Source organism: Peromyscus maniculatus, chromosome 5, assembly GCF_049852395.1.
Source record: "Peromyscus maniculatus bairdii isolate BWxNUB_F1_BW_parent chromosome 5, HU_Pman_BW_mat_3.1, whole genome shotgun sequence".
Lineage (NCBI taxonomy): Eukaryota > Metazoa > Chordata > Mammalia > Rodentia > Cricetidae > Peromyscus > Peromyscus maniculatus.
Window position 1 is genome coordinate 30,663,242 of NC_134856.1, and position 26,616 is coordinate 30,689,857.

The following is a 26,616-nucleotide window of genomic DNA, read 5'->3' on the forward strand; positions in this document are numbered from 1 at the left end:
TAACTGTAAGGATCAGGCCTCTGATGATGATCATGTGACACTGAGGGAGTCTCAGTAACAGTCATAATTAATATGGACCCCAGGAAAGAAGTTACCATGAAGTATTCTCATATTATTATGAAAATAGTGGGTAAATATAATGTGGTAAAAAAATCTCTCACAACTGCATGTAAAGGTGTGGGGACCTGCCCCACTGGGAACTTAGGTCACTTGTGAAGAGGTGGCCTGGAACTGAGGAAAGGTAAGTGTGCACCACTCACTGGTTCCCCAGCCTCCCTCTTACCTGCAGATAATCAGGCCCAGTGGGGAGTCAAGTCAAGGAAGAACTTGTTTATTGTTAGGTAGTGAGCCTCTTTTATACCAGAAAACCTCAGAACCCAAGGAGGGGGTGAAGGAACCAACCAATCATTTTAAAGGGCACCCTATTTACAAGTTGTTTATGTCCTGACATCTCCTGTTTTTTGTATCTTATCTTAGCATAAATAACTTGAGCTAGCTTCCTTCCTCACCATTTGTCTCTAATCTCCATACAAACAACCCAAGCTAACTTCTTCTTAGCCATCCTTTGTATCTATTCTCTGCACAAACAACTCAAGCTAACTTCCTCTCCACACCATCCTTTGTATCTACTTTCTTCCTAAACAGGTTAAAGCTTAAGCTCTATTTGTCCTACTTTCTCTCAGCACCCTCTTTATAGCCCATGTATACCTCACATAAAGGTGCTGATGGGTGTAGCCAGAAGATTTTCTCCATCCCATCCAGGCCCCGCAGTCTCGCAGCTTATAAAATAATCATTCAGAGGATTATATTAATTACCAATTGTATGGCCTATGGCAGACTTCTTGCTAGCTAGCTATTATAAGTTAACCCATTTCCGTTAATCTATAAGTTGCCACGTGGTATTACCAGTCTGCTGGAATCTTGCTTCTCCTTGGGTGGCAGATAGCATCTCTCCTTACTCCCCTTTTTTCTCTCTCTGTTTACCTGCTTGGATTTCCCACCTGCCTCTAAGCTGCCTTGCCATAGGCCAATGCAGCTTTATTTATAAACCAATCAGAGCAGCACATATTCACAGCATACAAAAAGACATCCCATAGCAGATGGGTACATTGATGTGGCATTGGAACAAGAAGTTAGGTGGCTAATTCAAAGGTAAATCTTTAATCAATTATTTCTAGCAGTTTTGTTTACAACTTAAGAAAAGCTGTATTGGTGACAGTTATTATTCTGTAGTCACACAATATTTGAAGGGTAGCATGAAATACAGACACAATGTAAAATAGAAATTAAAATCTCGGATTTTTCTGAATATTAAAAAGAAAATTTAAGTACATACAAGTTGGAAAGAATTCTCTAATAAGTAGTTACATGCAAAGAACTAAGAGTAAACAACTGCTAATAATTTACTGATTTTCTTTGTCTGTCTTCCTAAATATCTATTTGAAATTTTTTGAAAACAATTACAGACCTCATGAAATCTCCCTTCCAAGTACTTCAAAGCTAAAACATTGTTCTTCTAAAGATCTCCAACGTTATTGTTCATACCTAAGAAGATTACTGATAATCCACATTCTAACTCCTTCTTTTTTAATTCTGGTAAAATATATATTTGATATGAAATTTAACTTTGTAATCATTTTTTAAATTAAATTTTATCATTATCACCTCTCTCTCTCTCTCTCTCTCTCTCTCTCTCTCTCTCTCTCTCTCTGTGTGTGTGTGTGTGTGTGTGTGTGTGTGTGTGTGTGTGTGTGTGTGCTGGCCAGTATGAGTGCCAGTGTTTATGTGGAGGTTAGAAGAAAACTTTTGGAAATCAGTCTCACTAACATGGTACAAGTTTAAACTTAATTTTGTTATACTGTATATATATTTCTATTCTCATTTGAGGTATTATGTTTATGTAACTCATTTAGATTGTAGTAATAATTAAAAATACAGATTAATAATTAGCCTTCTATGATAGTCAAACTTGTACCATGATAGTTAAACTTTCTAGATATACATAGATATATTTCAGATAGACAGGTAATCTTCAAACACTTCAAAGACCTACAGAATATGACATTTAAAATATTTTTTAAAATTTAGACTTTCTGTACAGTAAGACATGTCTGCTCCTGGCAGCACCCATTTACTTCAGAGAGAAGGATGAGCATCGAAGACTTTCCATATGGAGTTTATCTTTGCCTTGGCAAAAATAGCCATTTGGACAAGAAACTGTTCTTTCCTAGACTGCTTGATCGACTGGACATGCAGGACCCATGGAAAGGTGACCACTGAACTTTGCTTGACAAAATGGTCCTTTAGGTTCCTGCTTCACAGAAAAAACTGCCAGACATTCTACAGGACACACACACACACACACACACACACACACACACACACACACACACACACAAAAAAAAAAAAAAAAAAAAAAAAGACTAAAAAACTCTAGCCCTGTGGGCTGAAGACAGATGCTCCAACTTTACAAGAGAACTTTGGATGACTGTCCAGGCTGTCAGCTGTCTCTGTCTACCCTACAAGACTCCCGAAAGTTGCTTGCATCCTCCCGTTTCTCAGGTAATATTATATCCTCCTAAGGTCTTCGATGTAGTTGAAGCTAGATAGTTACAATTTTTCTTAGTTACGATAAAAGATAAGTTAGATATAAAACCTTAAACTCACAAATATAAGATTGATAAAATATCTTCTTTAATATTGTAACTGTAATTCTTGCTCTATAATTGTTTTGTTATATGTAATTTTTACTATGTTAAAGTTAAAACCTTTCTTTTTGAAAAAGAAGAAAAGGGGAAGTGCTCTGGATATCGCTCTATATAAATAAAACACTGATTGGTGAGTGGCCAGGCAGGAAGTATAGGTGGGACTAACAGAGAGGAGAATTGAGGAAACAGGAAAGGAAGGGAGAGATTGCCTGGAGCCACCGCCAGGACAAAGACGATGTAAGGTACCGATAAGCCACAGACCACGTGGCAAAGTATAGATTAATAGAAATGGGCTAAATATAAGAGTAAGAGGTAGACAATGATAGGCCTGAGCTAATGGCCAAGCAGTTTAAATAATGTAAGAGACTGTGTGTTTCTTTTATAAGTGGGCTCCGGGACTGGCGGGATTTGGCGGGAGCTGGAGAGAAGTTCTCCAGCTACAAGTCTCTCCTTCCACTGTAACCTGGGTTCTGGGGCCACACTGGGGTAATCAGGCTCATGCGGCACCTGCTTTGGTCTGTGGGGCCATCTTGGACTCGTGTGCTGTGCAGTGGGATGAAGGACATCTGCACCACTCTGCAGCCGTCACTGCCATCCGTCTCGGGGTTTCATGATCACCTTCAATCTGTGACTCACTGGATTTGTGATAAAACTTGCAGGGATACTGCGTGACCTCACCCTTGGATCTGAGAGCCTTTCAGAAGCACAGAACTGAGGAGGAAGTGAGAACAAATCTGCAGCATCAATGGACAACAGTGACGGAGCTGCAGGGGGAAATCAACTGAATTTTAAGTGACTGTAATGTTAGGTTGAAGTATAGCCCTGAAATCAAGGAAGAGAAAATCCTGTTTTCTACACTTCCCAGACCACGTGAAGCAATGTATGCAGAAATGATGAAAAAATTTTAAGAACATCATGAGACAAAGAAAAAAAAACGCTAATCAGGGCTTGGTGAAAACAAAGGTTAATCCCAGAGTTAAAGATGTCGTCTCAACTTCTTACATGTCTAGGACTTGGAAGGCAAATGTTGTCTCAGAAGGAGATAGGAAAGAGACAGGGGAAAGAAACTGTGATTGGTGAAATACCTGTTATAACTGTTAATCCTGGCTGCAGCCAACGAAGGTGCTGCCGCAGGAGGCAGCTGGTTCTTTGCTTTGAGTGGCGTCTGTTTTAATCCTTTGCAGCAGAGAACCGAGCAGTTAGTGGCGTTTTAGACAACTCAGTGCTAGGGCTCATTCCAGGTGTGTTCTGCTTAGAATTCTTTTGGTTGTTAGTGACAGAAAACCAAATCATAGCCAGCAATAGTTTCTCAGGTATAAAAGAGAATTTGAGAAATCATATTTGAGAAACGGTATGTGATGAGTGGCAAGGCTGAACACAGAAGTTAAGTGAGATGGAGCTCAGTCCTTCCTCACCCACCTCTTCTCACTCTGTCTTGCTCAGCTCTCTAGTGGTGGCTCCTCCTTTTCTCATTGATTAAGTGCAGGAGGTAAAAAGCAAAAGACTGGAGGCTGATGTCTCAGTCTTAACATGTCTGTTTTAAAAGTCGTGCAGAGAGATTCTATTATCATTTAACTCTGGCAAAGAGGGAAAAATATGATGATCAATAAATTGATTTGAGTTGTTAGATTGTGAGCCTTTTCAAACAATAAGAGTCTTGATTGTGGAAGTTTCAGTGTGGCAATAGACAGAGTTCCTGTCCTGTCTTGCATGATATGGATGGCGAGTCCTTAAGGGAAGGCACTGGCTGAACAGTCCTTCAGAACAAACTCAAAAGAAGGAGAAATGTTTGGAGGTTACCTGGGAGTGCCACAGTAAATGTGGGATTGTAGTTGGGGAGTAAAATTCTTGTTACCCACAGACTGGCCAGGAATGCAGCAGCTGAAGCAAAGCTTCTCTTTTCTGAGGATGTTGGGAAAACTTTGAGACAAAGTCAATGGTGTGTAGCAGCTCAGGATCTTGCAAACATTTGCAGCTGTGGCTGAAAGCCAGAGTGGGTCAGGAATCTGTGGGATTATGGATGAAAGCCTTGTACTTTAGTGGACAAGTCCATTCTTTGTTCTATAAATGAGGAGGTTGGTTCCTGAAGATAAAATGGTAGAAAGTCACGGCATGGGATTTCCCTGTCTCCTCATAACCTTTTCTTTCCTACATATTCTCCTAGCTATGAGAAGGGACCTTGTTTCTGCAGTGGACTCAGCAGGCTTCTGAGGCACTCAGGAATTGAGAGGGACCAAGGCTTGACTTTGAAGAGTAGGACAAGTGACCCCAACACCAGTTCATATAGGTCTTTGCAAGGATTCCCGCCAAGGAATTTTCCCTTTTAATTGTGGTGTTAGCTTTTAGATTTGTTGAATTTGATGTATATACATGTTATGGGCTGGATCTGGAGTGGCTTTCAGAGTCCCATTGGTTAAAGGCCTGGTTTCTAGACTGACACTCTGAGGAGGTGATAAGTCCTGTAGGGGAACCAAGTGGGAAAAAGTTAGGTCCCTGAGTAAGCACCCTTGAGAAAGGCACTGCGACTCTAGCCCTTTCCTATTTCTCTCTTTTTTATTCCTGACAACCATGAGGTAAGCACTTTCTATAGTGGTAAGTCTCTCCTTTCCTGCCCAGCCCCACGGTCCTGTAGCTGCTTATAAAATAATCATTCAGAGGCTTAATATTATTTACAAACTGTATGGCCTATGGCAGGCTTCTTGTTAGCTAGCTCTTTCATCTTAAATTAACCCATTTTTATTAATCTATGTTTGGCCATGTGGCAGTGTCGTTACCGGTCTGTTGGCATCTTGCTGTTCCTTGGGCAGCAGCTAGGCATCTCCCCCTATTCTCCTTTTTTCTCTCCGTATCTCTGCTTGGATTTCCTGCCTGGCTCCATCCTGCCCTGCCATAGGCTGAAACAGCTCTATTTATTAGTCAATGGGAACAACCCGTATTCATAGCATACAGAAAGATATCCCACAGCAACTTTCCTCTAACATGTTCTTGCCGTGATTTTCTTCCTCCCCACAGGGCCAAATGTTTCTGATATTTTGTCACAGTGACAGAAGCAGAGAAACCATGCATACCAATTTTCATAAATTTTACATTGATGAAGCAATTCCACAAATTCTGGGAGAAAACTAGAGTGAGAACACAAGGCAACACATGCCCCTTTGGGAGGTGCCCAACTCTCAATTTTCCAAGCCCCGTTTGTGTCTCTTTTCTTTCTCTCAGGCTGATTGAGAGTAAGAGCAGATCCATGAGTGAAGGGGACTGATATCAGAATGAGTATCTGTTCACACAGCTTTTGCATAATCTGCTGTGGAAGTGGAAGAAGAAGAAGACGATGATGATGATGATGGAGATGATAACAATGGTGAAAATAGGTTGGCCCTCCTGACTTGTAAATGCAGGTGGGTCTGTTTGGCTATTCTGGGAACATAGTCAGAGTGCTGGGAAAACTAATGAAACGAAAGCCAGAGCATGCACACTCTCGTGCTTCTCTGAAAAGCCATAAGGAGAATGTCAAATGTTTGAATGTTTCATTATATTTTATATTTCATAACATGCTGCAGGGTACAGAAAGAATAAAAAGTAATGGTTAAAAACTGGAAGAGCCAGAGTGATGAGTTCTGGAATTGAAAATAACCATCAGCCTTGCTTACCACAGGTAAACAACACACTATAAAAGCCTTGGGAAGGAGAAAGGCAGAAAGCAAAGAGTGGCCCTGACAGCGACTCTAACCAGGTCTGTGGCAGGAGCCTGTTGGGGTAAATGAGAGACAACCTTGCTTCTTTCCCAAGCACTAATGCCAGAGGTCAGGACAGAGCTACTGTTTGAATTTGCTCCAGAATGTGTCAGTGACAGCAGCAGCAACAGGAGCCTGAGCCACCATTAGTTATAGATGAAAACCACCACATCTAGGGCAAACGTGATTCATGGGAAAGAGACAGTGCTGTAAAATACATGTAAACACACACACACACACACACACACACACACACACACACACACACACACACACACACACCTGCCAAAGTCTTTTCATATGCAACACAAGATCTGTTGAAGACATACCCATGCTCTTTCTCAGGATGACCCAGGAGTGGCTCAGACAGCTGGGGGTGTGAACATAGGCTAGAGGACAGAACAACTGCTTTTCCAGGATGGCTGCCTGGAGACTTCCAATCACTTTACTTTCTAGGTGTGAATATCTGCTCCAGGTTGCGGGCTTCCATCTGCTGTGATTGATATGAAATATTCTCTCAAGGCTCATGTACTGAACGATGCACAGCAACACTATTCAGAGGTGAGGCTTTGAGGGGTGATGAAATCATGAAGGCTCTGACCTATCAGTTAATACACTGGTGAGGACAAGAGACAATGAGGTATTGAGTGATGCTGGTAACTCAGCCCAGGAGGGTGTCTGCAGGACCTATATCTCGTTCCTGCCCATCTCCCAGCTTTCCATATGCCGCAGATATGGCATTATTTTACTATTCTACCACTTGCTTGCCTCCATGGTATTCTGTCTCACCACAGCCCCGAAACAACAAAGCCAAGTAAACACACACTGAAACCTGTGAGATCAAGAGGAAAGGGTCCTTCATCCTAGAAGCTGATTTTCTCAGGAATGATGGAAGTTGGCCTAACACAGATGGCAGGTACCTTCTTAACTGGCCACTGCCAGTCCTTGGTTAATGCTGGGATGGGTGCAAAGCATTGTAAAATGTGGGAAGACATCATGTTCTCCTCTCTTGAAATTAATATTTTTCAGCCCAAAAGGCTATTTGCTAGACAAATTAAAACAATTTGTGTGACATGTATTGCCCTAGGTGACTCAGGAAACAGAAAATTAGGAATTGGATAAAATGGTTGGTGTCTTTTTTTCTAGTATAATTCACACATATTTTGTGTTCCATATAAGCATTATTATATGTACTCATGTGTAAACACATTCAATCATATTCTTTTAAAGACTATAAAATAAAAATTGCCATGTTTTACACAGTGCTTCCAATGCTGTTCAATCCTTTCTCTCTTTCATATTTTCATATATTAAATAAGTTTGGGACTACCATTGGAAAAAAAACCTGTGATTTAGAGGACATAAAAGGGCACACACATCTGTGCTCTATCTGACATGGCTGGCTCAAAGTCCCACAGAGGATATGAATGCTTAAGGGGCTCCCACAGAGCTTAATATGTTCTAGGTACTAAATATCAGTCACTATCAATACCATCCACTAACCATTTCTCTTTGCATCAATAACATAATTTTTCTGTCTTTATTTCTTATCCATCAAAAGATACCAATAGTCCTCTTAGCTTTGCTACCTCTCATTTATATCATTATCTGTGACTAAAGGTTCTCTAAAACAATGTCAAATATAGCCACAGTACTTGACAGTTTTCTCATCTGCTCACTTCTGTGGTGCCTTGCCATTTTTTGCCATTTCTTGCCATTAATAAATGTGTATTTCACATTTATTACCTTTACTGTGCTATCCATACCCCTGGGAGCTAGCGGCTCCCAGTATAAAATTATAGATTAGGTAAGAAAGAGGGGCTACCAGCTCATCCATGGCAGCAAATCCTCAACATCAGGTCTCCGGAACTCCAAAACCTGAGACATTATTCAAAAGGAAGAGAATGATGCGGAGAATGTTTTAGGCTGACTGGCTCAACTGCAAAATCCTAGGAACCGAGTTCTACTATCTTTGACTGCATGTGATGTTTTTCTGCTGTCTGTAAATACTGTGAGACTGACGAGTGCTTTAAAGGAAGACAGGGAAAATTATATAATTTGGACGTAAAAGCAGAGAGAGAAGTATGCTTACTTTCTTTTGAGTTTCTGAACAATCACTTTCTTTGAGAAGCTACTCCCCCCCCCCCCCCCCGGCTGTGGGACACTTGGTGTACAAGATGGAGTCCACCAGAAGAGACAAAAGTTACAAAGTTGGTAAAGAACTCAGACAGGAGGTAGGTTCCCTAGCCAGGAGGAACCAGGGGCAACTAGGGCCAAAGGACAAACCTAAAAGAACGGAGACGAATGTCTTAGCTTTACTTGCCATGATTGCACTCCTCGAAAAGGTCAGGATGCCTCATGATGCCTCATTTTTGGAGCAGTTTTGGAATTCACCTTCTAGTCTGAGTGGCATCCATATAAACTCTACTTAACTGCTTGTCAGAAATTTCTGTTCCTATGCAGGTAAGCAAAGGAGTGAAGTAAATTTCCATGTGTATTCTTTACTTTTCCCTCTATTGTTTCCCAAGATGAGATTGAAAAGCAACTCCCTCTTGTTTGCATTGGAAGAGACTGAAGGCCATCTTCCTGATGCTATGGAGGCTCAGTGCTACATGGGTTGTCTTTTGAAAGAAACACATTCCCAGTTTATTATTTGAGTCCTTTGCAGAGTGAGAAACACTTCTCCATAGAAGCACAAGGTGCTATGGTTTAGGTATGAGTGACTCTCCCACCTCCTTTCCCTTCCTCGCCAAAGACTTACTGTTATCTTTTCAAACTATTAAATATACACTTTAGTATGTGTGCACAGAGTTTACATATTTAATCTGGTATATCATGTCCTGTAGGCACTGGCGCCCATGAACTACATTGCACTGACTCAGACTAGCTCACCAGGCCTTCCTGTCAGCATCCTTGACAAGGAATATCTGGAGACAGGGAGGAGTATAAAAGTAATGTCCCTTAATGTTTAGGAATGGAAGGTTTGAAGTTCCTAGGCTGTCTGAATCCTGTACTCTCATGGAATGGTACCTACTGGACTATTTCAGCTTCTTTCTGGGAGATAATATTTTTTAAGGGAACCATACTCAAAAGCTAGGTCCTTCAGAAGGTCTCTCTAGAATAGTAGAAGTGCTTGTTTCTTCTTCCTCCTTCTCTTCTTCCTCTTCCACCTCCTCTTTCTCCTTTTCCTTCTCCGCATCCTCTTCTTTGTAGTCCACTGAAAACATGTATTTTTTTAAGCCACGGTTAGCCTTATAATTTTAATGGAGTAATCACAGTGTGACTTGGGCAATAGGGGCATTGCCAGGACCCAGTCTTTCCCAGGCTGGGAGTGGAGAGCCATGTAGTGCTTGCATATCACATGGGAAGCCCTGGGTTTGGTATAAAGATCCAATCTTCTCTTTAGAATATTTTCCAGTTTGCTTATATGATATCCAAAGTCAGATGTGCTAAGACTGTAATTGTAAAGATGGTTCAGTGCTCAAGAGCACTGGCTGCTTAGCAAAAGATCAGGGTTTGATGCCCAGCATCTGCATGGCAACTCACAAATATCTGTAACTTCAATTTTAGGAGTCCTGATGCCCTCTTTTGGCCTCTAGGGGCACTGCACACAAGTACACAGACATACTTGCAGGTAAAACACCCATACACATAAAAACAACTAAATTAAAAATATAAAAATGTGTGAATTGAGTGGCCCATATCTACTAAATCAAGGTCCCAGGAAGTTTGTGTTTATGGACTCCTTTCCAGAAAACCTCTTGGTTGCTACATTTTCTCTGGTGTTGTCAGATCTACTTTCTCATCTTGTTTTTCTGTTCACCTTTGGAAAGATGACCAAGCTGTCATTTTTGTTGGGTGCACAGTTACCTGTGTAAACTCAGGAGCCACACCTTTCATTATTTATGAGCTTGTTTCCAGTTCCAGGAATGCTACAGGGTGATTGAGAATAATATTCAGAAGACTAGCCATGACTAGGAGTGAAGGGGGAATTTGGATCTTCAAGTCCATAAGAAAAGCTTAATGGGTACCTGCATGCCACACTGGCCTACCCTGGTGGTCCTTTGCTTATAAGGCTGGAAACATCTCCTTGGCTGGTTCTATATTTGGGCCTTCCAGGTTTCATTAATTAGCATTATATCTGATTGTACTACATGAGACAGAATGCATATGCTGACACTGGGAAACATTACAAGTCTTCAAATCTGATACCAGTGGTCACTCCTAATTCATGGTGGACTTTGGTTATTAGAGTCTAGAATAATTGTTAACACTCCTTCCCAGTGATTTTATTTGCACTCTTAAGTACAGTATCAGCATTACTAATAAGCTTTCCTTGTTTTCACACTTAACATCCAATTTCCTTTTCCAATTGCTGTTCAGCAATTTTACAACTGTATCTTCATCTGTGGTCTTGATCTGTGGTCAGTTAGCAATTAAGGCAATAGTGGATTTGGGACATACACACACAGTCACACACACACACACACAGAGAGAGAGAGAGAGAGAGAGAGAGAGAGAGAGAGAGAGAGAGAGAGAGAGAGAGAGAGAGAGAGTCACTGGGAGGCAAAATGCAAATTGGAAGCTACCTAGGCTTGAATATGTGACAAAAACAATCAAGGTACCTGGGGCACAGCCATGACATCCTGGTTTCATAAGAGCTGGCTTTAAGCCTGTCCCTGAGGTGTCATATTTCTATCCTGCCTATGATGTAAACCCCTTCCAGAGTTATTTCTCTATCACCGCTGTGGTGAACAGCAACTCATTTCCTTTTGTTGCAGAACTCATATTGTATCTTTTGTTCCCTCACTTCAAACTCAGATGTACAGTCCGTGAAGTTGGAAGTTTCAAAACTCCCGTGTCGAAGGGAAATGACTATTAACTTTAAGAATAGGAAAGAGACAATTCTGGACATTTGTTTCCTATACCCATCACTACCATGGACCAGTCAACAGGAGGGTTTTCTTTTCATTTGTTTGTTAGTTATTTGGTTGGGTGTGTTTGGGGGTGGATGGGTATTTTTTGATGTTTGTTAGTTGTTTGGTTGTAGGGGGTGTTTTTTGTTATTTGTTTGTTGGTTGGCTGGTTGGGGGGTTGTTTTTTGATGTTTGTTAGTTGTTTGGTTGTGGGGGGGTGTTTTTGGTATTTGTTTATTTGTTTTGTTTTTCCCATCTTAACACAAATCCTTTTTTCTTGCACATGTTGACACTGTTCTTGAATGCTCTCAAATCTTCCTTGGTAGTTTATCTTCCCAATTAGCTTCTTTGGTAGATGATGCTGTAGAAATTCTGCAGTCACAGCAACCTTGTTTTGGTTTCTCTTCTTGCTGCTTTTGTGACACCAGCAGAAGACCAGCTATCCACAGTACACAATCTCCTATGAATCTTCATGGCATTGCAGGAAGCATCGACCAGGGGAAGTTTCTTGGCATTTCCACAAGCTGGGTTGACCTTCCCCAGAAACTCTGTGGGCAGCTTCCTTGACAATTCAGGGAAAGGGATTCAGTAGCGCCCATCTTCAGTAAGTTTTCCTGCATCCCTATCTACAGTAGATGGTTGCCTGTTTTCAACTGTCACCTGTGGCACCATAGTGAACACAAATGTCATCTAAAGGTCCATTGTCAGACTCTCTTCAACAAAGTATAAATTTCGCATTGCCAAGGTGTTGGAGGTACATGGATCTCTGAGTTTTCTCTCATTCCACAGATCTGCTTTCTATCATTTAATGATCTTTTTGCTTCTTTTAGTGATTGTGTCCATTTTACCCATTTAAACACACCACATTTTAAACTTTCCTGACGCTGTCATCAGGGGCATGGCTTCTGCCTTCTCACTGGACCCAGCCTGATTCACTCTCTGGTGCCCAGGTGATCTATTTAAACTTGGACCAGTCTGCTTTTGGAAGACATCTGGAAGAGGTTCAGGGCTATGGTATGAACACGCCCCATCCAAGTGAAGGTACTTTGGAAGTCTTAAGTGGTGGGGCTTTAGGTGGTAGTTAGGCCAAGAAGGTTTCCTCTTCATTAGCATCATAAAGCACTGACGAACTGCTCCCCCCGGATCTTAGGTGTCTTGTCCCTTTGCTGTGTGAGGATATAGAAGATGCAGGCTAGAGGCCCAACTTGCAGCAGACAGCAGAGCTCACCAGAAATCTGACCCCATCTTGACCTTGTTTTGGGTATTTTGTTGTAGCCGCACACACTAGATGAAGAGAAAGGTCTTCCAGGGGTGATTATCCATCGCCTTTTAGTTAAGCTAAAATCAGCTTTTCCCAGGCATGAATGTTGGACAGTGATGCAATGCTCGCTCAAAGGTGCCTTCAGCAGTAGCTGCATGAGCCTTAGTTAGGTAGCTTTGTCTCCTGGGCCCTTGTTAACAGCTCTTAAGTTTTCCTGCCACCAGTGTCTGAACTCCAGATATCCAAGGTGGCTCTAGCTCTCTTTAAAACACACACACCAAATAGGTATATAGCAATATCATTTGGGAAGAATTTACAAATTCTTGTATTTTTTGTTTTAGGTTTATTTATATTTTTTATTTTGACAGTCTGAGACACTGGAATTATCTTTGTCTGAGGTACTCAGTGTGGGGTCCATCTGAATGTATGCTTAGTTACTTGCAGCATTCAAGTTTTCATCACTAACATTCCGAGACTGACAGCAACCACATTGTCTAGGAGACTTGCTAGGGAATTAAAGGAGTCTTGACTTCTGGGCTAAGATTTTCTTGATATCTGGGTCAAGGGCACATCTAACTTATAAGAAATTTTTTTGTGGTTATTGTTGTTGTTTGTTTTGTTTTCTTTTTTGTATGATTCTAACGACCTGGTTTGGCTTGAAAGTCTACATTGCATTCCCATGTCCTGAACTCAGAGTTTAGAAGTAGTTAGAACGAGGAACATGAACACAGTTCGCTGTGCATGTGTGGGGACAATGTGCATATTTGTGCACTCTATGTGACAGCACTTGACCCAATGCTTAGCTTAAATGTTTAGTAGTATCATACTGCAAAACACATTTCTAACTGATCTCCCTCCTAAATGGATAAATAAATCATGCTACCAGTGTGCTCTTTCTTAGTATAGCCTGATTATTTCATTTTCTTGTCAATACAATTGACATAGAATTATATTTTGTGTTTCTGTATGTGGTCTATATATTCTTAAACCATAAAGTATTGCTATGAATGCATAGATATCCTGAACTGTGAACTGGCTGGTATCTAAAGTGCTGTACTAAGTTTAACTCAGCAGGTTAGGTAAGTGTTTGTAGACAGATTTTTCTTTGAGCTGCCAGCTCACAAATAACTACACAGAGACCTATTGTTAATTATGAAAGCTCATCCTTAGCTTAGGCTGGTTCCTAACTAGTTCTTAGGACTTAAATTAACTTACATTTTTGATCTATGTTCTTTTACATGGCTCAGTTACCTTTACTCTGCACTGCCCATCCTGTTTCCTCTGTGTCTGGCTGGCAATGACATCTTTAGGGGACCCTGAGAAAATTGGGATAATTCTCTGACTGTGTGAGACAAATACTAAACTGCCATGTCAGCCGCTGCATGGCTCAGCTTAGCACATGGCACTGGTGGCTGGCTCCAACCTGAAGATAGTTGTTGATAGCTGTGCCTCTGGGCACTGCCAGAAGCACTGGCCCCCCTGAGACTGCAGCGTTAGGAAGTCACATCTGGCTCCTTGTTCAGAATTTTTCTTAGCTTTCTCAGGCCCTATGTTTGGATATGCAAGCTCCCATGTTGGCCCCCATATGTAGCAAACTTTCTCATTGGGACTGCCAGCCTGCAAATATTGACATGGAGACTTATTATTAATTATGAAAGCTTGGCCTTAGCTTAGACTTATCCCACTAGCTCTTATGGCTTAAATTATCCTGCTTTTATTAATCTACATTTTACTATGTGGCTTTTTACCTTTCTTTCATTCTGTATGTCCAGTTCCCTCCATGTCTTGTTGGCATCTTCTCTGCACCTCAATTATCTCCTCCTACGTCCTCTCTCTGCCTGGAAGTCCCACCTATACCTTCTGCCTAGCTGTTGGCCTTTCAGCTCTTTATTAAACCAATCAGAGCAATGTATCTTTACACAGTGTATGAAAATTCCACATCAAACATTTGCTTTAACAACATGGCTTTTACACTCCATTATCACTCTCATTCTAAACATTTCCATGAACTTTCTAAAATCTGTATCTTGAAGACCCAGCATCTCCAGATCTTAATGGTCACATAGCCACCCCTGTTGTCTCTTACCTTCATGCCCTTACTTGGGGAAGGACAAATGCTTCCTACGCTTGTTTGATAAAAAATACCTCTTTAAAATGTATTTCATGAAAAGTTTGTCATTTATAGATTGTAAAATTTGAAACTGTAAAAGGATTTTTCCCTACATCTTTGTGGTCAGTAGCTTGGTTCATTGATTTTGCATCACAGCTCTACAATAGTGTGGAACATAGTAAAAATCTTCATGTCCAGTAAATACTACCTGACTCTTACACTCTTTCTGTCTCCTCTTCTGCAGAGTTCCCTGAACTCCAAGGAGAGGGATTTGATGGAGACATACCTTTTAGGGCTGAGTATTCCAAGGTCTCTCACTCTCTGCATATTGTTCGGCTGTGGGTCTCTGTATTTGTTCCCATGTGCTGCAGGGGGTAGCTTCTCTGATGATGGCTGAGCAAGGCACTGATCTATGAATATAGCAGAATGTCATTAGGAATTATTTTATCGCTACATTCCTTTAAGAAAACAGTAGAATAGTAGTGTTTGGTTTTTCTCTAGGTCCCTGGGCTATCTAGTCTCAGGTTCTTGGCCACACAAACAATGTTGAGTGTGGATTTCATCTCATGGAGTGGGCCTTAACTCAAATCAGATAGTAATCGGATCTTCCCATAGCTTTGTGCCACCATTCACCAGTGTAACTTGCAGGTAGGTCACCATCGTAGATGAAAGGGTTTGTAGCTATGCTTCTGTTTACCTTTTTCCTTTGGTAACATGCAGAATACCTTCCAGTACCATGAACATCAGTCCGCAGGGCTGCAGGCACCAGCCTGACCTTTCCATGCTCAGTGAGTTGTAGAGGTAAGCTCTCCAGCAACAGGGCCTTACTGTCAGTTCTGGAGATCCATCAATAGCTTTGGCTGAGTTGTTTGGGGGCTCCCATTGGACTCCCTTGGCCAAAAACTCAATTGGCTGCAACTCTTCAGTCTTGGTACTGGAAGATTCACTTGTTGAGAGATGTCCACTTGGGGCTCTGTCTCCCCTGTTATTCAGCAATTCCATTTACATTGCTTTCATATATGTACGTTTTAGGAAGTTTCTCCTGTATAGTATTTCCATATGTCCCCTCACATGGCCATTAGTTTTAGCTGTTGCTATTTGTATCCCCACCCCCATATACACACAACTTGATTGATCTTGGAGGATACCAAGGAATCAAGATCTTCTAGACATAACAGGGCTGGCACACATAGAAACTCACAGAGACTGTGGCAGCATGCCCAGAGCCTGCACCAGTCTGTACCAGATGGGGTCCTAGAGCTGAAATATGTCCCAATCCCTAACCTAGAAGCCAGCTCCAAAAGATAGCCACTTGCAAATGAGAAATGAAACTTTCCTCCAAGAGAGTCTCATTGGGGAAATAAACCACTCTTAAGGGTAGGCCCCATGCCCAGCAGTAGATGGCCAACACAAACTCAGTGGCATATTTGGAGGGTCTTTGTCTCAGAATGTTGTCAGGGCACTTAAAAAAAAAAAAAACAAACAAAAAACCTTACATGTCCTTTGAGTATATGTTGTGGCTTTTGGTTTTATATTTTTATGGGATTCCTGTGTGTGAACAGTGTGTCTCTGCATCTATATGTGTCCCTTGTCACCCCACCACCATCCCCCGCCACCACTTTGCCTCTTTTTCTTGTTTGATGCTATTCCAATTTATTTTTGTTTTATCTTATTTTATTATTATGTCTTAGATACCTGTTTGTTTTCTAAGGAGAGAGAAAAGGGGTGTGGATTAAGATGGCAAGGGAGGTGGAGAGGAACTGGGAGAAATAGAGGAAGGGAAAGTCTTAACAAATATATTATACGAAATACACATATTTTCAATTAAAGAAAAAAATACTGCCTGAAAAATGTTGCCTTCTTTTGATGGCATGAATGATATCTTGCAACAAAATTGCTGTGGTTGAAAAAACAATGGAGTTTGTTATGAAATTGAGTTTTCCCAGGAGTACCACATGACTGGTTATTAATTATCCAGTTTTGTTGCTATCTTTTGTTCAGAACAATAGTGCTCCCAAGGTCCTGTGGAACTTTTCTCCCATATGATCATGTCAGGTTTTGATTAAGCATCATAGTATACAGTTCATTAACAATGTATCTTAAAATGAGTTTTTGATTGAACACTTTTATTGGTCATTTACTGTAATTGATGGATTCTGTTGAAATTTCACATAGAAAATTTGCCAACACAGTTACAATATTTTTCATTATGTAACACTATGAAACCCACCCTCACAGGAGAACCCAATTTTATTTAAAAAGAAAACACTAACTTTCAAAAATTAGATATTGATCTATGCCAAGTCACTTGTTCTCCTCATAGTTTAATTAGAAAACCAAATCTATTGATATTGAATAAAAGTAAGAAAATTGGGGAAATTGGATAATATGATTAATCTCTATCATTTCCCTCTAGTATACAAGTCAGACATCAAGGAAGTAAATTGGCTCTATCAAGCTGGTCAAGGTCCTGACCTGCTTTACTGGATTTTTAGGTAAGTTACTACGTTTCTCTTACTTTTAGAGATAAGGAAACTGAGTCATGTGTCCTTAAATGTTCTTTTTTTATTAGAACATTTCATACTTCTTTAGTTCTCTAATACTGGTTACAAAATGAAAGCCCTCCAAAAACTTATATTTTAAACAGAGAATAAAAGATTTGGGAGACAGTATCATTAATTATTATTAATATTGCTGTTATCATTATTATTTTGCTTTTTAAAGACAGGATCTCATCCATAGCTCAATCTGGCTTTGAACTCACTATGCAGCCCAATCTGACCTTGAAGTTGAAGCAATTCTCTTGTCTCAGCCTTTTGAGTGCTAGGATTGTAGATGTATGTAAATGGAAGTTTCTCTCCCACCTACCAGTTCCTCAGAGGCTTAATATTAATTATAGATACTTGGCCTATTGCTCGGGATTATTACTAACTAGCTCTTACAACTTAAATTAACCCATTTTTATTAACTTATTTATTGTCACAAGGCCATGGCATTACTGGTCTGCTGGCATCTTGCTTCTTGGGTAGCTGGATGGTGTCTATCCCTGACTCTGCCCTTCTTTTCTCTGTATCTCTGCTTGAATTTCCCTCCTGGCTCTATCCTGCCTTGCCATAGGCCAAAGCAGCTTTTATTAACCAATGGGAGCAACACATATTCAAGTGTACAGAAAGACATCCCACATCAGACATATGCCTCCATGTGTGGCTCAAATTTATAAGATTTTAGTCAACAGTTCTGAATTTATCATACCAACATGATGGAAATCTGTTTCACTTGTGTTTTGTAGAGTTTCCTCCAACTGAAATGATGAATGAAAACATCAAGGGGAGAAAGTTCCTCCTTCATACTTCTTTTTAAGGTGAGAATGGTTGGACAGACCTATGAATCTACTATAGACTATATGATGTGTCTATGAATCTTTGTCATTGATGTCATAGAGGAGGGTCAATGCTACCATTAGACATGTCTATGAGTCTTTGTCACTGACATCCTAGAGAAGGATAAAGACTACCATTGGACATGTCTGTGAGTCTTTGTCATTGACATCCTAGAGAAGGATAAAGACTACCATTGGACATGTCTGTGAATCTTTGTTATTGCTGTCATAGAGGAGTCAAATCAAAATTTGAGTTGTTGATCTCAGGCTGTCTTTTAAGAAAGGAGGAACTAGTTTTTGCTTACTTTTCTAAGTCTTGTGTCTTGATTTTTATTATTTTTACCCTGTATTTGTTTCCCCATGTCTCCCCTGGCTAGAATATAAAAGCCTATTAGTTCAAAGTTCACTTCTAACATTGTAGTGAAATCCAGAGGCTGAACAAAGAAAAATTAGTTAACCATCCAGATAGGAGTGTGTGGCCAAAAGTGCTCAGTCTCCTGGAGTTGAAAGAAGAATCCTAAGTCAAAAGAAAAAAGTCTGAATTTTATCTACCACAAAAAAGTATCAGCCGGGTGGTGGTGGCACACGCCTTTAATCCCAGCACTGGGGAGGCAGAGGCAGGTGGATCTCTGTGAGTTCGAGGCCAGCCTGGGCTACAGAGCGAGTTCCAGGAAAGGAGCAAAGCTACACAGAGAAGCCCTGTCTCGAAAAACAAAACAAAACAAAACAAAACAAAACAAAACAAAACAAAAGTATCATCCTTTTCTTCTTCATCCTACTCATTCTTCCCTCCTCTCCCTTCCTGTTCTTGCTCTTCCTGTTCCTGCTCTTCCCTTTCCTTCTGCTCTCTTCCTTCCCATCCTACTCTCTTAAATATTAATATGCTAATCACTAAAGGGAACAAAAATGTGTTATGACTTTATTATATTATGATTAGTCTGCCCATTATTCCTCTATGACATTTAGTGAATTACAGTTCATCATAGACTGTGTATCTGAATTTATGCATTATTATCTTCAATGCTATATTCCTTTGTACACATCTTTCTGCATTGATCTTCCTATTTAAGCAAAATAAGAAAGCATGAAAACAGAGTATAAAGAAAGTGAATTCATTGTCAGGTGAAGACATCCTTGAGTTCATTCTTATGATGTTTCGATTTGCTCCCCACATGTGATATGAGCAGCAACATGCCTTTGTCAGTATCTGACATATTAAGTCATATAGAAGAAATAATGGATCAATTGTTCTTGTGAAGTGAAGCCTAGAGAAACAATATAGATTTCATGTTTTAAAGTAAATATACTTTTGAGAATTTCTATAGATATCATGTGGTACATTTCTGTATTTTTGGTTAAATGTAAAATGATACAGAATCAAGATAGTAGCTTGAATACTAGCTAACACTCATTCTAACTGGTGTTTTTGAACCAAAAATGAAAAATAGAGAAATATGCACTGAATGCACAACTGTATTAATACTTGGAAAGTAGCATAGCATATATATTACCAAGACCTGTCAATCTTAGTTAAGTCATTATAGAGGAAAATAGAAATTCTTATTTTCTAACTTGGGAATCAGATGTAAAGCAGAGTTTGGTGGTTAATCATTCTGACCTGGACCCTACAATCCCTATTAAACACTTGAGCAACTAGGTTACTCGGGTCACTTCTAGCATTTGGCCTCTTGGTTACTGTGTGAGATACTCTCTAAAAAAATCTGTGAAGAATGCCTAGTATACACAAGGCTTATACAAAAGAGGCATGTGTTCTTTTTGATTACTCACGTGTGAAATGAGCTTAGTGTACAGCATAATAGTTATGCAAGTAGGATCTATTGAACAACTACAGTGAATTTTACATGGCATCCCAATTAACTGAACAACTAAGAGCTAAGCTGACCAGAGCTATAGGCATTGGACATTTATAGCTTTCCTACACAAACCCTGGCTTATTCAAGCATCCTGCTAAGGTAACTGCATATATCACAATTCTTTTCAGCCTCTTTATGCCATTAACTGTTGCTTGGGCCAATACACATTCTACATAAACTACACATGCCAATAGTCTCCAGTGTTTTGCCTTCCATTTTCCAGAAGGTGATCACCATGACAACTTATCTAAAAAGGGCACCATCTTTAAATGGATAAGCACAATGAGCCCTTGGGATTCTGTTGCAAATCATATTGTCATCAATGAAGGATGCCACAGCCAACTGAACCAGCTTGCTTAAGCAGAGCCCTACGATGGAGGCCATCTCTCTAGTGTGCCCACAGAGTACTCCTATTTTTATTGAAATTATCATTTGGGGCCCTTCCAGCTCAGGTCTCCATAACTAACTATATACATGGAATTTCTTTTAATGTGAGATAATATAAAGACAAAAGGACCTTTTAGTTTAGTATAAATCCAAGCACTGTAATAACTGGGCATATAACACTAAATATTTAACTTATTTTTACAGTAAACCACACTTGGCAGCCTGACAAATTTTGGGATTAAATTAATTCAAAATCCCAGATGTGTGGTCCTGGGCAATGATTTCACCCCTGCTAAACCACCATTTCTTCATGAGTGAGATGGAAATGAGAATTCATTCCTCACTTGTGTTACTGTGAGATTTAAATAGAAAAATCATATTCTATGGTCCTGTATTGGACTCACCATAGAGGAGATGCTCAGTTAAAAAAAATTAATCTTAGTTTAAAACATGCTGTGAACACTCACTCACCAACTCCACAATAACAATAACAGAATATTGTTGAGACTTTGAGAAGCAGTCCAGGTTATTTTGCTGTCTTATTAATCTATCCACCTAGATACCACTTACTGATCATCTCTGGAGTCTTGAGCTGACTTGGATATTACTGTGGATTACTTGGGTTTTCAGTTGTTAAGTGTCTGTGTATAATAAAGAAGCAAACAGATTTATCAGTGGTGTGACTGTGACTGCCGGCAAATAGCTCCTGCACAGATTTAGCCAGGTTGGAACAAAAGGAAGTGAATTCTTTCCAAACATGTATCTCAAGTTCAACTGTGGACATACATTCTCTCACTTTCTCATCAGTATCCCATTGCATACGTTTTTCTTGCATAGTAGATAACTCCCACTTCTATATCTTATAATTTTCTTCACTCTTTTTATAGACAAAAATAGCTTTAGAATTAAAATCTCATAGATTGACTAAATGAGGTAAACTGTGGGGATCTAGTTAAGATGCAGGTTCTCATTCATTAGGTCTAAGAAGATCTGTGAAACTACATTTCTCCAAGCATCTCAACAACGTTCATGCTTCCAGCCTGTGGCCCATTGTTGGAGGAGCAAACACCAAGGTACATCCTAGGTTGTCTTGTAAGTCAACCGTTATTGCTCGTTCAGCATTTTTTCTTATATCCAGTTAGCATGAGCAGGTTTTAAAATTTGTTTTTTTATTTTCTTATTCCATTCTAGCTGTGTCTGAAATTAAAACAGAAGCAAACAGCCTCAAGATGCTTTAGCTGTTTATCTCCAAGAAAGTCTTCTAAGAGGAAGTGTGCAAACATGAACACAACCTATGGTTTTGCTTCCACTTTAAAATGATGACCAAATTTTACATGATGCTCTCCTTTGGCAATTTTTTGGTTTGTTTATTTCCTTATTTTGTTGTGTGATTTGAACATTATATAGCTTGGTTTTCTAACCACAAAGAAAGTAAAAGTCTCTCATGGAAAAAAAAAATCACCCTTATGACATTAACATGAGACTGAGGTCACTAGAATCCCAGGCTGAGTATTCACAGTAACAGACAACAATGGTCTGTCTAGAGTCCTAGCAAATCACTGAGAACAGATGAGAAGTGATCTCCTTGACCTTATTAATAACCACATTAAAGACATAGTGGGCACCCCACTGGACTCCCCCCCACCCCACTCTCAATTCTGAGATGAGGCTATTAAACACACCCCCCCCACACACACACACACACTGCTATAAAATCATTATTTTAAGAACTGTTTCCTCAGAAAGTCTGAGCCAAGTATTCCAGAATATATTATCGTTTCAAACACAGATTCTCACTGACAACATTTTGTGGGCATCCATTTCATATTAATATTAAGCCAAAGAAATAATGGGCCTTGTTTCTTTCCTTTAAAATGACAGGAATAGTGGGTACTTGTTCCTTCTGAAAAACAGGAAATATCTAAGCCAGCAGCATCACACGGGTACCATTCCTGCCTTGCTTCAGTTGTCCTTTGAACCTTGCCAACTTCTCCGTAATGCATCTGTCTACCAGTAAGGGAGAGGCTTGTGTGAGAGATCTGCTTGTGAAGGTTATCTCAGGAGCAAATGATAAGCTGTTCTGCCTTATGAAAAGTCTTAAAGGGCTGTGTAACTGGAGAGGCAGGCAGAAAATGGGGCATCTGGTGATTATTTGCTCAAATTAGGAATAAAACATTTCAGAGTTTGGGCTTAATCTTTCATAAGCCAGGCCTCACCTAATAAGTACTCTTCAGTTTTCTTTTCTCTCACCTTGAAGCCATGAATGTTCAAGTGTTAGTGCCTGGTGTCTCTATGATATTCTCAGAATCCTTGAGGTTCTCATCCACCAGATAATTTACAAGAGGTGAGAAGATGGGCTGAGGCCACAGGAGCCAGGAGCAGCCTTCTTGAATGGATTTATCATCAAGGCTTATAGAGACTTCCTCTTGGTAACCTTGCCAACATTTTAGTGTTATATTTTATTTTGTCCTTTCTGTTGAAGCTAGCATGTTCATAGCCCCAAATCAGGCCCTAGGGTCTGCACATCCATAAACATAGGAAAAGGAATTGCTGAGGCTTCCATTTGTTCTATTAATTCAGAGTCCTGCAGTGAGTCCCAAGATCAATAGAGCCCTGGCTGTCTTCCTTTCACCTCTTCCTTGGCAGCTTCCACTGCCCTAAATTCGCCTCTTCCTTTGTTCCCTTGCTGTTGAGGCCCTAAGCCACATGACTCTCATCATCTCTTCTTGTTTCCCAGGGGGAGTGAAATAACCCTAATTGTAATACAGTTGCACTTTGAAATTTTTACCTACCTAAGCTTTCAAGGCAATGAAAGGAATCCAAAAACTAATAGAAATATCTCTGGGTCTACCTGTGCCTGTCTCTTCTTTGTATGCACATGGTATAAAGGTGAAGATTTAGGCATCACTTGGATAGACTACAGAAGTCTCCATGTGGCCTCACACTTTCTTTGTGTCCTTGTTTCCCTCTCTTTTTTTCACTTGTGTGTCAAATGAGTGTGTTCATGTAAATAAGGTAACATATATGCCTGAATGAGAAAGCATAGTTTTTAAAGCCAAAATCAGAATGATAAAATTCAAACAAGGATGGCACAAGTTCAGCTCTAGGTCAAACTTTGATTCATCAGTGATGATGACTGAATTGTATAGGACATCCTTGTTTTGGTCTCTGGGAAACTGCCTCACTTGGGACAAGTTCTTTGCAGCAGCAGCCAGACAATTGACACATAATAAAGTTTTCTCCCCAAAGATGTTTTTCAGAAGCTGTCTTTTGTCTCCTTAGGATACGAGATGGCTTTCATCTACACTCATTCAGCTGCAAGAAGATTCAGCTCTAGAAAGGAAGTTTCCCAGGTGAGTTCTCTACATATTAAGAAGAAATCTTTGGCTTTTCCTGAATTTTTTTATGTTTCTTTTATTATCAGTACTAATACAGATGAAAAGCATGAGAATGAAAAATTAATGTGCAAAATAAAAGAAATCTTGGCATTAAGACCCTGTTAAGGTTTATATCTTAAAGACCCTCAAAGGTGCACGTGCTAATGAAAGGTACCATTAAAGGTGAGGAGACCTCTAAGAGGGGGCACTTGGAGGAGGAAGTGAGATCATTTGAGGTGTGACCTTGAAGAAGAAATTAGGACCCTGTTCTTTTTTGTTCTTTTTTATGCCTGAGAGGAATAGAGCTTATCATGTCACATGCTGTCATGGTGTATGTGTCACTACTGAGCAATGAGGCCAGATGGTCTTAAACTGGAACCTTCATGATGGGGATAAGATCTCTCTCTCTTCTTTTAAACTTAATTTACCTTAAGTGTTTGTCAGAATAAGAATCTTGTGATGAAAACAAAATAAAAGAAATTATGTCCACTGTTACAAAGAACTGCTTCCTCTCAAGAATAATGGCCATTTGTAGAGTCAATTAAAGCTTCTAGAATTTTCTCTGACAACTGCTATGACTAACTTCCAAGGGGGCCCTGTTGTCTACAACTATGTTGCTCTTTCTGGGTGCTATTCTTGTCTTGCTAGAGTGGCTGTGTGTTCTTTAAGTAAAGATAAATGAAGGCAGTGTTGGTACCAGGACAGAAAGGACTTTTCCTTAGAAACAGCATTTCTACAGTGATCAATGGTCCACATAAACTGGATAATGGATAGAGGAGAGGTATAATGGGCAAGGAATTTCCATCTGCTTCCTCGCTTTCCTATGATTGTTTTTGAAAGTCTTTGAGTTGGATCCAGGAGCTTTCTATAAGATGAATACATAGAGTTGCTTCATTTTAACTGCTTGTATTGGACTCACATGAGGAGTACTCTTAATCTACACTCACACCCCTGCATCATGTGTAGCCCTGTGCTTCATGACTGACAGTCCCTACCCTGTGCTAAGAAACCATCTGTCCCCACAGCTCGCCCACACCAGGATGGAGTTATTGTCAACGCGGCAGCCAGGGTGGCAGCAACAGGCACCCGTGCCAGACAACGCAGGTGGTTGGGCTTGTTGAGAGTCACCAAAGAGACTCAGAGAAGACCAGCAGTTGGTTAGTGGGGTGGAATGCATCTGAAGTCATTATGAACTATCCCAATCTAATGAAACCATAATCAGGTGGACCCTAGAATGCAGCCATCAACTCTAATTTGTACAGAGATGACAACACAGTGTAGTATCAGATTGTAATCATTGAAAACACACTATGAAATATGGTGCCATGGACTTTGATATATTCTATAATTTAGTCTACACAAAACCCTGTGAAGAAGATATTATTATTACCCTTATTTATAGAGAGGGAAGGTAAAAATTTGTTATTGAACAGATTTTGCCCAGAGAGTGACAGATTAGTCAGAATTTGTACCTAGGCAGCCTAGCTCCAGAGTCTATATTGTTTACCAGTGCATTTCAATACTTTCCTTGTCCGAAGAATGTGCTCTGATGGTCTTTATATCTAACTCTGGGGTTTTCAGTATATTTAGAAAAAAGATACTCTAAACATTTCCTTCCAAAGTGATTCCTTAACAGTCACTAGATCCCCCTCAATTCTATCCATTCATTTTTCCTTATAGCTGAATAAAATTCTATTATATATGTGTACCACATTTTATTATCCACTCATTTGTTGACAGACAACTAGGCTTCTTTAACTTCCTAGCTTTTGTGACTAGAGCAGCAATGAACATGGATAAGCAAGCATCTCTGAACAAGGATCCGGCATCCTTTGGGTGTGTGCTCCACTGTGATATGGCTTGGTCATATGGTAGGACTATTGCTTGCTTTTTGAAGGGCCTCTACACTGATTTCCAAAGTGACTGTATCAGTTTGAACTCTCACTGACAGTGAGTAAGGGTTTCTTTTGTCCCACCATCCCACAAGCATCTGCTCATTTGATTTTTTTAATAGCGGCCACTTTTTGATAATTAATAATTGTCATTCCGACTGTGATTAAGTTGGTTTTAATTTGTATTTCCCTCATGCTAATGATGTTAAACACTTTTAAGGGTGTTTATTGGTCATTAACATTTCTTGTTTTGAAAACTCTCTATGCAGTTTCAGATGTCATTTTAATTGGGTTGTTTATGGTTTTATATTTAGATTTCAGAGTTCTTTGTATATTCTAGATATTAATCTTCTGTTGGGTGTAGAGCAGGCAAATATTTTCTCCAATTCTGTAGGCTGCCTCATCACTCAATTGATTGTTCCTTTTCCTGGACTGTTAACTTCATGAGTCCCATTTGTCAATTGTTGGCAATAATTCCAGAGCTATAAGAGTCCCATTTAAAAGTTCTTACTTATACTAAAAAAGATCATAGATAGCCCAAAAACTCCTGAGGGGGAAAACAAACAAACAAACAAAAACAATGCTAGAGTGATCGTATTTCCAGATCTGAAGATATACTACAGTGCCTTAGTAATAAAAATAATACAGTTTTGGTTAAAAAACAAAACAAACAAACAACAACAACAAAACCAGACGTGTAGATCAATGGAACAAAATCAAAGACCCACACATGAGTACATGTCTTCCTTCAGCTCCTTAATATTTGTCAAAAAATGCCAAAAAAAATATGATGGTGTCAAAAAAGAAAGCCTCTTTAACCAACGGTGTTAGGAAAACTGGACATCCACATGCAGAATAGTGAAATTAGACCCATACCTACCACTTCGCACAAAAACTAATTCCAAATGGATCAAAAGCCTGAACTTGAAGCCTAAAGCACCCGAACTGCTGGAAATAAACACAAACAGTACTCCATGTGCT

The 26,616-nt window shown here is 39.9% G+C and overlaps 1 long non-coding RNA gene across 1 annotated transcript; it reads left to right on the plus strand.

Moving 5' to 3' along the window:
- Window positions 1-8,710: 8,710 nt before the first annotated feature.
- On the plus strand, window positions 8,711-25,455 carry LOC143273151 (uncharacterized). The gene is made up of 8 exons (XR_013051061.1): window positions 8,711-12,396; window positions 14,971-15,035; window positions 17,143-17,221; window positions 18,016-18,087; window positions 21,345-21,439; window positions 21,558-21,727; window positions 23,649-23,719; window positions 24,769-25,455. It is a non-coding gene; the product is annotated as an uncharacterized LOC143273151 (long non-coding RNA).
- Window positions 25,456-26,616: the final 1,161 nt, after the last annotated feature.